The sequence below is a fragment of the Bos taurus genome, chromosome 4, assembly GCF_002263795.3.
Source record: "Bos taurus isolate L1 Dominette 01449 registration number 42190680 breed Hereford chromosome 4, ARS-UCD2.0, whole genome shotgun sequence".
NCBI lineage: Eukaryota > Metazoa > Chordata > Mammalia > Artiodactyla > Bovidae > Bos > Bos taurus.
In genome coordinates this window covers 69,649,733-69,662,850 of record NC_037331.1, presented here as the reverse complement: position 1 = coordinate 69,662,850, position 13,118 = coordinate 69,649,733, and the positions used below count along the sequence as shown (strand labels likewise).

Below are 13,118 nucleotides of genomic sequence, written 5' to 3'. Positions count from 1 at the left end.
GCACAGTTGTGCAGGTTGTGTCCTGAACAATGCTAGGTATCTCTAGGCACAGGGTAGTCAGTTTTAACATTTTAAAATGATAGTTTTCCAGCAGATGGCAGTAAATTGTCTGGAAGAAAAGAAGCTTAAAAAAAAAAAATTCTCACAAAGATGTTACATGGACCAGCAGCAGTGTTGGGTCATTCTTCTCAGGAGTAGCATCTGTTCAAAGTTTGAGGCTGCCCTTCTAGACCATATATCAATACCTATATTTATATATAAAATTAAACAGTTAATCTAAGAAAGAAGTGGGAAATTTTTATTCAAGCCAAATCTGAGGACTAGAACCCTGGAAGAACATCTCAGAAAGCTCTGGGAACTATTTCCCTAAGTCAGGGCACGTGGGACTTTCCTGGTGGTCCAGTGGTAAAGAATCTGCTTTCCAGTGCAAGGGGTGTGGATTCGATCCTTGGTCTGGAAACTATATGTCACATGCTGCGGGCCAACTAAGACCATGCTCCACAGCTAGAGAAGCCTGTGTACCACAGCAGCATGTATATACATGTCAGGGCACAGTTATACAAATATTTTGAGACAAAGGGCTGTACACTAAATGATGCATATTACGGATGGTTTACACATCCTGATCTAAGCCCCTAACAAGATCTGGAAGGAATGTTATCTTTTAAGGAGTTATCTTGTTGATGTAGGAGAATGTCCCCAAATGGTGCAGATTGGTCTATGCATAATGCAGACACACAGTGCACAAAAGGGGAGAGAGAAGAAGCCAAAGGGCAGAGATAATTTTCTACGTTTAACTGTCTTTTTGTCTTGCTATAAAATATGAATTTTACTGCACACTAAGTAATATTTATGAAGTTTTTAAAAAATTCTGTTGCAAAACTGGGCCAAGTTATTTATATACTTTATCTCCTAATTCTAACCTTGTAGGGTGGATCCTATTTCACAGATAGGAAAATTGAGGTTGGGAGAGATGAAATGATTTGCCTGAGGTCAATTGGCTACCAAGTAAAAGTTTTGGAATTAGAACTGAACCTTTGACTCTGGAGCCCTAACTACTGCACTCTACTATCTCAACATGGCTATTGGCTGTTACGCACCCATGATCCAGAAGTAGTGCCATAGATGTAAAATAAAGGCTACCATAAATGCAGAGCAGGAACCTCTAACTGCTTTATCCAAGATGATGGGCTTCTCCACTGGCTCTTTGGTTGAGGTTGGTGGTAATTATACTGTACTGCAATTTGTATCAAAGGCCTAGAAGTTACATGACTTGGGCCTGGATTTATGTTCAGGATATGCTCAGTAATGCTACACTTTGTTTTTGGTCAGTTTTAACCAACAAATTTGTTATTTTTAGTCTGTAATAGTGAAGTAAAATCTGGCATTAAAACCAATGCTTTTATGTATTTATTTGGCTGCGTTGGGTCTTAGCTGTGGGATCTTTAATTGTGGCATGCAAATTCTCAGTTATGGCATGGGGTATCTAGTTCCCCAACTGGGGATTGAACCCAGGCTCACAGCACTGGGAACTTGAATTAATTTCCTGATCTGATGCTATTTCCCTCATAATTCAAATTTCCAGAAGAGTCTGATTGGCTCACTTGGGTCTCAGATCCTGCCTCCCCTACCACTCTTGATTGACAGTTGCCCCAAGACTGTGCATTCCCGTAAGAGGAAGTCTGGTGGTGAAACAGTTCACTTGCAAGTGATGAATGAGTAGCAGGACCAGTCATTCTGGTATAAACTATAACCATAGGGCAACCACTCATTGTTGTTCAGTCGCTCAGGTGTCTGACTCTTTGTGACCCCATGGATTGCAGCATACCAGGCTTCCTTGTCAATCACCATTTCCTGGAGCTTGCTCAGACTCATGCCCATTGAGTTGGTGATGCCACCCAACTATCTTTTCCTCTGTCGTCCCCTTCTCCTCCTGCCCTCAATCTTTCCCAGCATCAGGGTCTTTTCCAATGAGTCAGCTCTTTGCATCAGGTGGCCAAAGTATTGGAGCCTCAGCTGCAGCATCAGTCTTTCCAATGAATATTCAGGGTTGATTTCCTTCAGGATTGACTGGTTTTATCTCCTGGCAGTCCAAGGGACTCTCAAGACTCCTCTCCAAGCTCTTATTATTTACAAATACTTCTCAGCATAGAGTAGAATTTTCTCAGTATTGAGCAATCGAATAGAGAAATAAATTGGATGTTGACCCTGATAGGAGACTCCAAGAATCATTCACAAACTTTTGATTTTGGATCACAATAAACTGTGGAAAATTCTGAAAGAGATGGGAATACCAGACCACCTGACCTGTCTCTTGAGAATCCTATATGCAGGTTAGGAAGCAACAGTTAGAACTGGACATGGAACAACAAACTGGTTCCAAATAAGAAAAGGAGTACGTCAAGGCTGTATATTGTCACCCTGCTTATTTAACTTCTATGCAGAGTACATCATGAGAAACGCTGGGCTGGAAGAAGCACAAGCTGGAATCAAGATTGCCGGGAGAAATACCAATAACCTCAGATATGCAGATGACACCACCCTTATGACAGAAAGTGAAGAGGAACTAAAAAGCCTCTTGATGAAAGTGAATGAGGAGAGTGAAACAGTTGGCTTAAAGCTCAACATTCAGAAAACTAAGATCATGGCATCTGGTCCCATCACTTCATGGCAAATAGATGGGGAAACAGTGTCAGACTTTATTTTTTTGGCTCCAAAATCACTGCAGATGGTGACTGCAGCCATGAAATTAAAAGACGCTTACTCCTTGGAAGGAAAGTTATGACCAACCTAGATAGCATGTTCAAAAGCAAAGACATTACTTTGCCAACAAAGGTCCATCTAGTCAAGGCTATGGTTTTTCCAGTAGTCATGTATGGATGTGAGCATTGGACTGTGAAGAAAGCTGAGCACTGAAGAACTGACGCTTTTGAACTGTGGTGTTGGAGAAGACTCTTGAGAGTCCCTTGGACTGCAAGGAGATCCAACCAGTCCATCCTAAAGGAGATCAGTCCTGGGTGTTCTTTGGAAGGAATGATGCTAAAGCTGAAGCTCCAGTACTTTGGCCACCTCATGCGAAGAGTTGACTCATTGGAAAAGACTCTGATGCTGGGAGGGATTGGGGGCAGGAGGAGAAGGGGACGACAGAGGATGAGATGGCTGGATGGCATCACTGACTCGATGGACATGAGTCTGAGTGAACTCCGGGAGTTGGTGATGGACAGGGAGGCCTGGCGTGCTGCGATTCATGGGGTCGCAAAGAGTCAGACATGACTGAGTGACTGAACTGAACTGAATGTTATAAAATTGAATTCTTCTAATAAATGTATAGTAATGAAATACTGGTTTCACTAGTTTATAAATGAGGTTCTTGTGAAGAAAATATCCTGTTGCTAAAAATATTTGAAAACTACTTAATCAGACCATTGTAAATGATGCCAAAAACTCAGCCTCTGCACCAGTGCCAAATCGAATCTCAGAGACAGAGCTTTGGGTGAAGTAGAAAAGAATAGCTTTATTGATTTACCAGGCAAATGGGAACACAAATGGTTTGTGCCTCAAAAACCCGTGTGTCCCAAACTGGGAGGATTTGGTGAGGAGTTTTATAGCAAAGGTTCAAGGGTGGAGTTGCAAAGAAGGATCATGGTGTTTGCAGGGCCTGCCCTCCTTCAATCTGGCCTCAGGTCATCTTTTTTTGTGTCTCTGCATAGCCTCTCTTCCCTGATTAGCAACTGTTCCAATCTACCCTTTGGAACTCAGGGAAGGTGTTGGAGGCTGGAGTCTATTCCTTGCAAACAAGAAAAACAGGGGCTACAGGAAAGAGTCCCACAGGGTCCTGCTTAGTTTCATAAAGAGGCTATTGTATGATTTTGAGCTGAAAGTTTAGACACGAGAATGGAAAGTAGAAGGTAACACCAAGATCTAACTCAGAAGAAATATATAGCACTTGGACCTGAGTGAATCAGGGGATGGGAGTTGGTCAAAGGTAATGCCAAAGTTAATAGGTTTGGGGTGTTAACTGACAGAACAGTAGTCAATAAACACATAAGGAAGATGGAGGAGTGAGTAGATGAAGTCTAAAGCTCTTTACCTTACAAGTAAGTAAGCAATCTCAAAACTTTTTTCTAGCTTTTTTTTGGGGGACAGATGCATAAAAGAGGTATTTTGAAAAAACACATTAGATTGATCATGATGAAATAAAAGCTCATATTCTAAGGCAAGTTAAGGAAAATTTAAACATAAAAAAATTCCTCTGGGCTTTGGCCTTCTTTTCCCACTCTACTGTGCGTTGTGTATTTGTGTTATACATTGACCAGACCTCCCCAGCAGCAAAAATGCCTACTCAGTCATAAACAACAACATTCTCCTAGCACCAAGAAGACAACTCCTTAAAGATAACATTCCTTCTTAATCTTGTAAGGCACCATGATGACCTACTACTTGGTACTTGCAGATCCAGATTGTGCAAACTATTAATAGGTCATTTAAGGTACAGCCCTCTATCTCATGGAGAAGGAAATGGCAACCCACTCCAGTGTTCTTGCCTGGAGAATCCCAGGGACGGGGGAGCCTGGTGGGCTGCTGTCTATGGAGTCACACAGAGTCGGACACGACTGAAGCAACTTAGCAGCAGCAGCCTCTATCTCAAAAACCTATGTAACTATGCATTGACCTCTAATGGGTGGAACAGTTCTCTGAGTTTCCTGAGAGGCTGTTCCCAGGTTATAATCCTTAATTTGGCACTAATAAAAATTTCCATTTCTTTCTTAGATTGACTGATTAATTTCCCATCAAAATAGTCAAGAGAAATTATTTTTATTCACATTAATCCATATGTCTTCATATTATTGCAAAAAGATGATGTAAAATGAGAAATCAAAATCCAAATTATTTGTTTAAATTTTTTTGCTCACATCTCATTATTAGTTGTTTGATGAATGATAAGACCATCTTTTTGCAGAATGAATATGTACCATGACAGTGTTTCTCAAGAAGGCAGGACAATTCATGTAAATTTTGGATAGTATAGAATAACTGTATTGTATCAATTAATTATAACTGCTGAAGATCAAGTCCAGGCAAATTCTGTTTTTACTGTCTGTGCATTTTGCAATTTTCCCAGGAGACAGATGGACTCTATCTTCTTATTGATTCTTGAGTTAGAGGTAGGGAATACAGTTGGCTTTCCTTAATATGTCTAACTAAGGGTATTTGGAGATGAAAGAAATTAGAGAAAAGAATCATGTTGTAATAACAGTTATAATAATAAAAATTTATTGAGCACTTACAATGTTCTAGCATAGTTCAGGAGCTTTACCTGAAATGTTTCACTTAACCCCCACAACAACCCTATGAGGCTGGTGCTATTATTATCATCTCTCTTTTTTTTCAGATGGTAAAAGGAGGCCCAGAGAGTGTCATTATCCCAGTATCACATAGTGAGAGGTGATAAAGTTGGGGTTTGAATCAGTTAACTTGACCCTAGAAGCCAGAGTTGAGGTAGGATTGGGACTGGCAAGAGGATTTCTTCTTAATAGCAATTCTATGGTGATTTTATTAGCATCCTAGGATTTCTTAAGAACCAGAGAGTCCAGTCTTTTACCTGATAGTATAACAAAAAGTCACAATCTAAAAATGTGGTGGTCACTTAGCTCAGTCCCCTGGATTTAGGTTGTACATTACAATTCTTAAACTAGAAACACCACCTAGTAGCTACCCTGATAGAGTGGATTAAAATCCATTATTGCTTTATTCTATTCTGAATTTTTTTCATATTCTTCCTTTCTGTGGAAGTCAGATATCTAAATGACTTCTATAGACTCTCCAAAGGTTTTTTATTTTATTTTTTAATGCTCTGCCCACATTGTAAAATCGTGCTCTTGTTGATAATATACTTAGAAAGATTTTAATTTTGCAGAATCTCTTAGGATCTTAGACACATACTGCATTTTGTTTTCTAGTCAATGCTTTGTGCAGCATAGGGAAAAGAATTTGAAAAAGACAATTTAACTTGATTCTCAGAAGAGATCATATTTACATTTACTTGTGTGTTATAGCTGGGTTGCAATTTTAGGAAATTAAATACAAGTGATCCAAGATTCAGCAATGAATTATTAGGATCCCAGATGTTAAGACACAACATTGTAGATTTAGAAGTTTTCTTAAGTTAAGCCAATTTGAGTGTGGAATATAGACTTGGATATTTTCAGGTAAGCCTGGAATGGCCTGAATGATCAATGGAGTTGGCTGTGTCTAGTGGGAAAATTCGTGTTTAAATTATGAAATGTTAGACTCCTATTAAAGAGAGAGAATAGGCCCAGAAAGGAGTCACTTACGGTGAGCACTTACGCTGTGTACTAATTTGCTTCAGTCACGTCTGACTCTTTGGGACCCAATGGACTGTAGCCTGCCAGGCTCCTCTGCTCATGGGATTCTCCAGGCAAGAATACTGGAGTGGGTTGCCAGGCCCTCCTCCAGGGGACCTTTCCAACCCAGGGATCTAACCTGCTCTTTTATGTCTTCTGGATTGGCAGGTGGGTTCTTTACCATTATGGCCATCTGCTGAGACATCACAAAATGGGAACTTAATATCAACCTGTCAGCAGTGTGACTATCTCCCTGATAGACCCCTGTCTTCTCCTAGAAAAAAGAGATCTTGCCATGACCAATCCGATTTTTGCTAGGATAATTTCCTTGTCTCCCCGCCTTATGTCTGTAAGAGCCTTTTATTTTGTACAGCTCCTTAGCGCTTCTTCCTATCTGCTGAATTGGATGCTGACTAATCATGAATCATTGAATAAAACCAGTAAAATCTTTAACATTTACTCAGTGGATTTTTTAAAACACTGCCTTTATTATTCTGTCATGTAGTCACCCATTAGCGGTCTAAGTGATTATTGCGGCTTTCCACGCGAACAAGTGGGTCAGATGCAACCCAAGATGCCACTTGGAAAACGGTTTACTGATTCAGCCACCTTGACAGACCTCATTTCTTTCCCCCCAGGATGGCTTGTGAAAAAATTCAAACATACAGAAAAGTTGAAAGAATTTTTCGGTAAACACCCATATGCCCACCACCTAGGTTCTACCATTGACACTGTACCATTATCTATCCATCACTCTTCCCATTCAACCATCCTCTCCGTAAGTAACTAAGGGGGCGGGACGGGGTTAGCAAGCTCCTGGTGGCTTTTAAGTGGCGCCCCCAAGCGGCCGCACAGCTCTCCCCAGCCCCGGGGGCCGAGGGCAGCTTCCAGGTCCGCAGCAGGGGCGGGGCAGGCCCCCGCGGGGCCGTACCTGGGTTGGGCGGTGCGGTGGCCACGATAGCGGGCGCGGAGCGCGGGCGCGGGGCCGCTACGTGCACGGGGAGCGCGGGGCTGCGCTCGTGTGCGCTCCTCGGCGCTCGCCGCCGCCGCCGCGCCTTTGAGTCAGCAAACTCCGCCACCCGCTGGCCCGCTGGCCCTGCTCTGCCCGGCTCTGCCTGGAGGTGCCGCCCGTAAGTGACAGGCGATCTGCCGGGAAGGCCTCCCTCGCGCCGCCGGGTGAGGACCGCTACCAGGGACTAGCCGGCCGCCCTTTCCTTCGCGGAGGCTTGGGGCCCTTTCCTCTGCGCCCAGGTGCCTCTCCCTGCGGGCTGGGAAGATGCTTGGGTCTCCTGGGGTTGGAGCCGGGCGTTGCCTCCATTCCTGCCGGGGAAGAGGAATCGGTCGGCTGGTTTGCCAGGGGAGGGCACGGATCGGATCGATCCGGCTAAAAAGACACCCCAGGGAGAAGGTGGGGCAGAGGTGGAATCCCGGACTCCGGCGGAGGGGGGGCGGGGCGCGGGAAATGTGCTGAGACACCTTACACCAGGCCGGGTTTGGGTGGGTATTTTTAATCCACGAAAGGGTAGCTTTGAGTTTAGAAATTGGGAGGGGTAGGCAGGGGGTTTTCTTGGGATTGTGGGATTGAGGGAAAAGGCCCGAGAGAAAATCCACGTTTGACTGATTACTAGGTCTGGTACCACGGGAAAGCAACAGCCTGTTTTTCAGTTCTGATGTATCATACTTCGGTAAGATGGTCCGCGGGGGATTGAGGGGAATGGTCAGGGGGACGTAGAACCACAAGTCCTGCTTGCCAGTAAGGGCTTCTATTTCTGCAGGACACGTTTATGTATTAGAATAATGGGTTTAGAAATTTAGAGCAGGCAGGAGGCTTTCATGTGATCTCCTTCAAACCTCTCATTTTAAGGCTGGGAAACTAAGGCCCCAGGGAGCAGAGTCATCCAGCCAGTGAGAGCAGAAACAGGCCTAGATTGTGATGGGCTTCTGACTCCCTCCGTCCGCAGCCTTCTCCACACCTCTAGGGGCGTAGGGGTGGGGGTAAGCTGGGAATGCATAAAGTCCCTCTTCGTCCCTGGGAGTGGGCTGGGTGGCAGGGATGAGTGCAGCCACAGCGGGGAACTGGCTACTCCGTCTAATGGACCAAACTCCAAGGATGCAGTTGAATGAGATGCTTCCGCTGTTTCTACCATCCCTTCCAATGATCAGTGATGCCTAGTGCTAAGCACCGTACCCCCCTTTTTAAAGGCATGGTAGATTTAAGATTGACTAATGGGACTGTTTTGAAAAAAGACAAAAAATACCATATACCCAGAAGTAAATATATAGAAGATGTGAAGAAAGGTGATTAGCACTGACCTGTATTTCAGTGGACCACCCTGTTTCTCCTGCTGGTCTATTTCATTCTCATTTCTGAGGTGACTATTTCACTAGGGAGGAAACTGGTGTTGGAGGAGTGGGGTGTGGCTCTCAGGTGACACCGCCCTTCACCAGGGGTCTCTTGACTGACTGACTGTCTGCTTCTCCTCCTGCAACAGTGGGCTGTGGTAGGAACTTCCTCTTATTTTACTTCCTCCAGGGAAGGCCTCCTGGAGCTTGGTATTGGAAACAGACATAAACACCTTCATTACTTCCCGCATAAAACTTTGATGTTTAAAGACTAATGTTGTGTTCTACTATGGCATTTCTATGTGATTTTGGAGCACTCTTAATATTACTTTTCTCAGCCTTAGGGTCTCTACTTGCTTTTTAGAGAACTCTGTTTGTTTGTTCAGCTATTATAGGAAATGGCTTCTTTTTCCTCTTTTGATGTGACGGCTGTGGTTTAACAACCACTTGCCAGGGGTTTGAAATCGATGAGACCATGGTCCAGCCTTTTCAGTCTTCCATTTCTAAGAGTAGCAAATGAGGGCTTTTGGCCAGTCATGACTGACCTCCCTGGAGAATAAATACCCTGCATTTTGGATAAAAGACTCTTATCACCAACAGTCTTTTTTTTTTTTCTCTCTCTCTCTCTCTCTCACTTAAAATTAGTAGGTATGAATCAGCTTTTCTGTTCTCTAAGCCCTGTTCTAATTAAGGGGTTGTGTGTAATAGTGGTTACAACTTCTGGTTTCAGATTCATTGGAGTTGAAATCTGGGGATAATCATTTACTAACTGAGGTACTGTTAGCAGAACACTTAACTTTCTGATTTATCCTTTCTTCAGAACTAAAAAAGGTACTGATAATCCTTGCCTCCCAGAATTGTTCATAACAATAGCTGACATTTACTGAGCACTGATGATGTGCTAGGGATTGTGAAAAGAGTTTTTAACATGGCAGGCTCATTAATCCTTAAAACAAACCTCTGAAGCAGATTCTGTTTACATCTGAGGGAAAATGAGTTATCAAGATATCTATGGCTTCCCTAAACTCTTCAGCTCAAGAGCTTAACCTCCCAGCAAATGTGTCCCGGATTTCTATAACGTGGAATTGTTATTTAGGGCTTAGTGTCTGCAAGGCTTGATTTCAAGTACCATATGTATATTAACAGTCCTTGAGATATGTATTGTTTTTATTCTGCCCTAGTTTTTTTTTTTTCCCCTTCCCTTCTCCCCTTTTCAATAACAGAAGAAGAAACAGGCACAAAGCCTAAGTCAATTAATAAATGATGGAGCCGAGATTTGAACGAGGCAGCCTGGCTCTGGAATGGGTCCTGTCCCTCAGGCACTCCTCTGTGAATGTAGGTAAAGGGCTTAGCCAGACCTCAATCAAGGGCAGCCCTTAATTGGCATTTCCATTTATTTTACCCTAAGAAACCTCTTCCCTTTCTCAGTCTCTGAGGAGAAGAAGATGCTTTTAGTTCTGGAAATGATTCAACTTTGCTTAAGGTTTTGTGATTCTACATACATTTCTGTTGTCTTCTGTGTTATTTTTTAGAAGTTTGTGGTAGGTCTCAGTGATCTTGACCCTGGGAATACAGAGATAGGCTTTAGGGAGTCTGTGAACTCCCTGAAAACATATGATTTCATACTCTTGTACAAGAGTATATTATTCTAGAGGTGAGAATCCACAGCTTACTTTAGATTCTCTTTTTTTGAAAATACTTTTTCATTTATTTATTCTCTTTTTGTCTGCATGGGATTCGGGATCCTAGTTCCCTGACCAGGGATCTAACCTGTGCCCCCTACAGTGGAAGTGCAGAGTCTTAACCACTGGGCCACCAGGGAGGTCCTTCCTTTAGATTCTTAAAGGGTCATTCATGGTAGAAAGAAAATTTGGTGATGACTATTCTGTTCCTATAACCTAATTTTACAAATAGCTTAATCTGAGCTATGAAGCTACTTAGAAATAGAAACGGGACTATAAAACTCAGGTTTCCTAACTTCCAGTCTCATACTCTTTCCATCACACCCCAATATTTCCCTTTGGAACGAGTGGTGCCAGGTGAATGAATTACAAAAAGCCGAAGACTCCCAGCTTTCCCACCCTCTTCCCCAGTGTGGGAGAGGCCAACAAAGTTTCTTGGAAGCACTATTAAAATACATCATCTTTTGGCATGTCATCTTGTTAGCTGAACCACTCTGCAGTGATTTAAGATGGGAATCTACAACACTGTGTGATAAGAGCCAGGAGGATAAAACTTGTTTTGAGAGAAAGCAAGGAAGGAGTCAGAACATATATTGGTTAAGGCACAAGGATGCTGTTCAGGCCTATTGGTCGAATTGTAGTGTTGGAAAGTTATTGCTAAGGGATTTGTAAATTCAAGTGAAATTCCACGAAGTCTGAGATTTCCATGTAGGGTGTGAATCACTGGGAAGTCAGGCCAAAGCTTGATGCTCCAGTGACTAAATAAGACTAATAGGTCATGAACCTGCTGTTAGTTTAGGCCAGCACTTTAAAGTCACTTAATTTTTACAAATTGATAGAAGTTTTCCTGGGAAAATATCAATGCATTATACTAATAGGCAATATATTTTGAAATGTATCGTTCAACTGGACGTCAAAATACGTTACTTCAGACCAGAAATAGCAAGTCCAGACCTAGTTCCCTTGTCAAGATAGAAATTCATCATGTGATTAAATTTACGGTAGTAAAGTTTATCGGGACTGTTATCGGTCCAATTAGGAAAAAATGAGATCCGGTTAGGAAAAAAATGAGATCCAAGCTTCACACCATTCACAAAAGTAAATGCCACTTAGACTAAAGATTGAATGTCAAAACCAAAATTATAGATATTAAAATATATATACACATATGTGAGATTTAAAAAAAAATTTGTTTGCACTGGGTTTTCATTGCAGCACATTGGATCTTCTAATCGTGACACATGGGAATCATTAGTTGTTCATTGGGAACTCTTAGTTGTGGCATGTGGGCTCTAGTCCCCTGACCAGGGATCGAACCCAGGGCTCCTGCTTTGGGAGCTCAGAGTCTTATCCACTGGACCACCAGAGAAGTCCAGGACCATTTCTCCATACCGATGGGGAAATCTTTCACTGATTGAGAAATCTACCCCACCACGTGCTCTGCTGATTCAGAAGAGTTTACTAGATGAGTTGAGCAGTTACCTTGTGGGCCTCCTGATCTTCCATCATCTCCCGGGTCCTTCTCTTGGTCTCTCAGCCCTGCCCCTCACCCTCCTCCCTTACCCATGAGCTGCAGGGTCTTTTCTCTTTATCTTTATGATTATGGATGCTCTCCAGTTCATCTCAGACTTACAGACCCTAACAGTTCAAAGTGCAGAACAGAACAAGGGGCATTATATGTAGGGAACCACAACTCCTTAGAAATTATGAACACAAGACACAGGGAGGAGGTTTCTATTACTGATCGTTATCCTCCCCTGCCTCACTGACACATCAGCCCTGTTTATTGGAGAGTGGCATTTGGGACCACTGAGGAGGAGGCAGGTGTTCCCACAGCCCTAGATTCTAGATTCTAGTGTCTCAAAGCAGGGGATGTGGAGCCTTTTTGTCAGCTCTCTCTGGGTGATCAGACCCTGAGAATTGGGACTGCTTCTGCCCAGGTACACCTGAAAATTCCTACGCTGGGAGATCAGCTTCACCTTTTATGGGGGAGTGCAGACCTGATGCTGGCTTTTTGTAACTAGCGCTTTTCCCTGATGGTTGGGAAACCTTGAAAAAAATGTGACCTCTGTTTGAGGTGAGACCTTTGCCAGACTGGATCTGTGGACAGATATGAGTCAGATGCTTTGGATTGCAGTCAGTGCTTTGGGCAGCTAGTGTAAGGAATATTGTGTTTGGCATTTTACCCACTATTAACAGTTATTAACACATAATAACTTTATGTGTTATCTCGTTCTTCTTGGGTCAAGGCCAATGCCAAGAAACTGTGGGTAAGTTTGTGCCACAGGGAAAGGCCAAGGTGTGCACTTCTTGTGTGGGCTGTTTCAGAGCATATAGACTTAAAATGTTCTGCTTCTGTAAATATTCCTGTCCCATCTGACAAATCAGATACTTGAAGGGGATATTTTTAAAAAGGCACAGTTGCTTTGTGATAATCAGGAAGAGACCTCAGCATTTTCTCCCTCAGGAGTCTTGGAAAACTCTAGAAAGTAATGATCAGTGACAGTAGCTGAGCTCCACATGTACTCATGTGATCTTTACAGCTGATCCATGAAACAGGCCATTATCCCCATTTTGCAGATGATGAAACTGAGGCACAGAGATGTGAAACAATCTCCCTGGGCAAGGGGCAGAATAAGGATTGGGAGTCAGGCTGTTTGGCATTCACGTTGTCCTTCCTACTCTTGTTAGGCAGTCATGCGTGCTAAGTTGCTTCAGTCATGTCCGA

The 13,118-nt window shown here is 43.0% G+C and overlaps 1 protein-coding gene and 1 long non-coding RNA gene across 8 annotated transcripts in view; one reads left to right on the top strand and one right to left on the bottom strand.

The window, feature by feature from the left end:
- Positions 1–8,843, bottom strand: part of LOC107132414 (uncharacterized) — a 32,376-nt gene extending 23,533 nt beyond the window's left edge. The window contains exons 1-2 of one of the 2 annotated variants that reach the window (XR_009494245.1): positions 8,679–8,843; positions 147–7,685 (exon numbers count right to left, since the gene is read on the bottom strand). This is a non-coding gene — a long non-coding RNA (uncharacterized lncRNA). Of the gene's footprint in view, positions 1–146; positions 7,686–8,678 lie in introns of those variants that run through there. The other variant, XR_001499813.3, reaches the window with a different exon arrangement.
- The window catches only part of SNX10 (sorting nexin 10), a 67,746-nt gene continuing 61,931 nt past the window's right edge, over positions 7,304–13,118 (top strand). For 2 of the 6 annotated variants that reach the window (XM_005205528.3, XM_024990567.2), the window contains exon 1: positions 7,304–7,495. The gene's annotated coding sequence lies outside the window, so the exon portion shown is untranslated. Of the gene's footprint in view, positions 7,617–13,118 lie in introns of all 6 variants that reach the window. The other 4 variants (XM_005205529.4, XM_059885484.1, XM_005205531.5 and 1 more) reach the window with 3 other exon arrangements.